The sequence below is a fragment of the Bidens hawaiensis genome, unplaced genomic scaffold (genome assembly GCF_021521415.1).
Source record: "Bidens hawaiensis isolate Kalapana, Puna unplaced genomic scaffold, B.hawaiensis_p1.1 tig00059688_1, whole genome shotgun sequence".
NCBI lineage: Eukaryota > Viridiplantae > Streptophyta > Magnoliopsida > Asterales > Asteraceae > Bidens > Bidens hawaiensis.
The window spans coordinates 76,933-81,050 of record NW_027506442.1 but is presented as its reverse complement, the minus strand read 5'-3'; the positions used below and the strand labels follow the sequence as shown (position 1 = coordinate 81,050).

The 4,118-nt window shown below is 38.4% G+C and overlaps 1 pseudogene across 1 annotated transcript; it reads left to right on the top strand.

The window, feature by feature from the left end:
* Nucleotides 1–3,043, top strand: LOC143617861 (uncharacterized; annotated as a pseudogene). Its single transcript, XR_013150903.1, has 8 exons — nucleotides 1–310; nucleotides 418–1,117; nucleotides 1,200–1,616; nucleotides 1,687–1,831; nucleotides 1,975–2,090; nucleotides 2,185–2,263; nucleotides 2,401–2,634; nucleotides 2,705–3,043. The product of XR_013150903.1 is annotated as an uncharacterized LOC143617861 (transcript).
* Nucleotides 3,044–4,118: the final 1,075 nt, after the last annotated feature.

Sequence of the window (4,118 nt, the reverse complement as noted above, 5' to 3'; positions counted from 1 at the left end):
ATGGTGAATGTGAACGGGAGTGATCCGTTGGAGTCGTTTTTTAACTCGGTTGGACTCTTGAAGAATGCGTTCGGTCCGATCGAGTCTGGTTTTAAGAAAGCTGCTAAGGATTTGGAACACCGGTGGCCGGGTGGTAAGAATGGTTATAAAACTGGAGAGATTAGTAAGGTTGAGTTATTTGGTGTGAAGCGGAAAACCGATGAGTGTGTGGTTAGTGATGAGAGGAAGAAGGTTTTGTCAACTAAGGGCCCGTTTAAGTCGTTTGTAAGGCTTTTTGGTTTAAACGGTAAGGAACAGAAGGGTGATGTGAGTATAAAAGAGGTAGATGTGCAGGCGTGCAATAAAGAGGATGGAACGTGCGTTAATTGCATGCAGTTTGCGGTCACGTGGTCGTTGCTGGTTAGTAGTTTTGTTCAGGCGGTTCTCCGTTTAGAGGTGGTAAGAAGAAGCTGCAGAGGAAGGGTAGTGGTGATAAGCTTTGTAAACATGTAAGTGTAGATGAGCATAAGTTAAAGATCTCTAGAGATAGAAATGAATTTATAGGTAAAGTCGCGTTCCCGAGCACTATTTCTAGTGATAAAAAGGAACCTTTGAAAACGAAAGAAGGAAGTGGTTTGCCGATTGAGCAATTCATCGGGTTTGTTCTTGATCAGCTTGTTCAAAACCTACAAAAGTTTGAGTTAGGTTTCCAAGAAAGTGAAAGTGAGAAATGTGACTTATCGATGGTTCATCCTACAATCCAAGTTGATCATATGAAGGCAGTCGGTAATCTTTTGGAAGGTAAAAAAGCAGATTTCAGTGGTTTTTTGGGAAATTTTAAGTTTGCTAGAGTTGGAGGTGTTCCGTCTGGCATTGTTGACGTTACATCACCTGAAAAGGATGATAGTGATGATGCTGTTAGCTCAAATGTTACAGAAGAGAATGTTAGAAGTTTCTCACAGAAGATGGCTAATGGCTTGCTAAGTATTCCTTTATCAAATGTTGAGCGTTTGAGGTCTACTTTATCAACTGTTTCATTAAATGAACTGATTGAGCTTGTACCTCAGTTAGGGCGGTCAACTAAATAAGAAGAAACTTTTCTCGGTTCAGGATTTCTTCAGATACACAGAAGCAGAAGGTACATATCTTTATCTAGTATCTACTAAAAAGATGATCACTTTGCATATTTGGCATTTTTTTTATTAATTATTTTGTTACAGGAAGGAGATTTTTTGAGGAGTTAGATAGAGATGGTGATGGACAAGTAACTCTAGAAGATCTCGAAGTTGCAATTAGAAAAAGGAAGCTTCCGCGAAGATACGCGCATGAATTAATGCGTCGCACGCGCAGGCATCTATTTTCAAATCATTTGGTTGGAATCAGTTTTTGTCATTAATGGAACAGAAAGAACTGACAATCCTTAGAGCTTATACTAGTCTTTGTTTAACCAAATCTGGAACACTGCAAAAAAGTGAAATCTTAGCGTCATTGAAGAATGCAGGACTTCCTGCGAACGAAGATAATGCGGTTGCTATGTTACGGTTTCTCAAATCCGACACTGAAGAATCAATTTCTTATGGACATTTTAGAAACTTTATGCTGCTTCTCCCATCTGACCAGCTTCAAGAAGATCCTCGGTAATCACGGGCCTGTGATACACGATTATTATTTTATTTCTTTCTTTCAACCGTTAGCTTGATCTTATAGGAACCTGTGGTTTCAAGCTGCTACGGTTGTGGCGGTGGCACCAACTGTGGAAGTACCTACCGGAAGTGTTTTAAAATCTGCATTGGCAGGTGGTCTTGCTTCTGCATTATCAACATCTGTACTGCACCCTATTGACACAATTAAGGTAATTTTTTTTTTGTTTGTAATGTTTATAGAGTGATACCTGATGATTTGATATTATTCCACCACAAGTTTCTTTGTTTGGCGTAAGAGTTAAAATAGATCATTTTTTAACTTGGAAATTGGTAAAATATTTCCTTGTTTCAGACTCGAGTACAAGCATCAACACTTAGTTTCCCAGAAATGATTGCAAAGCTTCCCGAAGTCGGATTTCGTGGAGTATACAGAGGTGCCATTCCTGCAATAATAGGACAATTTTCAAGGTTCATAGCCCCCCCCCCCCCCCCCCCCGGCCCTCCTCTTTTCAATTTGTTGATCTTGTGACAGACAAATCATTTACTTAACAAATAATTGCAGCCATGGATTGCGGACCGGGATCTTTGAAGCAAGTAAGCTCGTGCTGATAAATGTTGCACCGACACTTCCAGATATACAGGTAAGCAATATATCATACACGTGACGTCGAAATTTTAAATCCATAATATCCCTTTTTTAGTAAAAATCTTTTCCTTTTGCATGCCTTCAGCTATACGGTAACAAAATAATCTGACACGTGTCTTTCTAACACTCCAGGTTCAGTCAGTTGCTTCATTCTGTAGCACGGTTTTGGGGATAGCAGTAAGAATACCATGTGAAGTCTTAAAACAAAGATTACAAGCAGGCATATTTAACAACGTGGGGGAAGCAATCATCTACACATGGCAACAAGATGGTGTCAAAGGTTTCTTTCATGGGACCGGTGCTACTTTATGCCGCGAGGTTCCATTTTATGTCTCGGGCATGGGACTTTATGGAGAATCTAAAAAGGTTTCTCCTTTTCTTTTACATTTGAAAATATATGTTTCACATGGTATAAAATTTTTAAATATAAATTCAGGCTGTCCAGCAAATCCTGGGACGAGAACTTGAGCCATGGGAAACGATTGCGGTGGGGGCTATGTCTGGTGGTCTGGCTGCAGTCGCAACAACACCTTTTGATGTGATGAAAACTAGAATGATGACTGCACCTCAAGGGCGACCAGTGTCCATGTCAATTATTGCATTATCTATTCTTTGTCATGATGGCCCACTCGGGTTATTCAAAGGGGCTATACCTAGGTTCTTCTGGATCGCACCTCTCGGTGCTATGAGCTTTGCAGGCTATGAGCTCATGAAAAATGCCATGTCCAAAACCGAAGAACAGCAGGCTCTAGAACAAGCTGGTGAGCAGAAGTAGTAAGTTTTTGTTTTGTTTTATTATTTATGAATGATCTCATGTGTACGCTGCAAGGAAGTTTTGAAGATTTTCCGTGACTAGGAAGCGACATGTGCTACAAGTATAATTTGCCGACATCTTCATGCTGTTTTGGACTGTTTCTAGGATGTTATGAACTTGTTAATTGTTACTGTCACTTATTTCATGAGGAAATAGCATTGTCCTTTTTGCTTCATGACTTTTGAATGTTTGTGAGTCGTGTCTAGCTTTATCAGGAAAAGCACCCCAAGCATAACAGCATTCAGTTTGATTTGTTCATGGCTTGTTTTTAAGCATGTTTCGTGTCTCAGTCGCGAACAGAGTCGATGATTCAAGAAAATATACAATCTTTTCGACGGAAGCTTAAGTGTTAAAAGGCTTCATGTTTTAAATATGTAACTAGCGGTATTTCACGTGATGTGGCTGGAGTTTGGTTGTCGGTTGGTATTAGATCAGTTTGTAATACTTGCACGTGCTATACTTGCACTTGTTGTAGCAATTGTAAGAATAAACTCAAAAGTAAAGTTGTGAATGCTCGTTTGAATATCGACTTGTGTTTTACATAGATATAGATCGAAAACCACAAAATCAAATGTCGATACCGCTTTTGATAATATGAATATTTATTTGGTTCCTCATGGTACTCTATTTCAAAAAAACAAATTTGTTTCAAACAAATTTTTGTATTGGAATGTTGAAAACAAAAATTAAACACAACTATGTAAATCATAAAAACGAATGTTGGCGTTAGTTCTGCTAGTAACACGATTCTGACAATGGTGTTTGATCATAATCGGCTCAATTTGTCATAGATTACCTAGAAAACGTATCGGTTACCTAGAATAACAAAATATGAACACATTTTTAAGGAAAAAAAAAAATAAATAAGATTAAAATGTTCGAAAGAGTATTAAATTAATAAATGCATCAGTGTTGTAAAAATCGCTAGTCGAGCGATGAGGTGGGGATTAGCGAGATTAATTGGGATTAATCGGATCGAACTTTGATATATAATTTTCTGTTTTACATATACACGCACACATTTTTATATGTAATT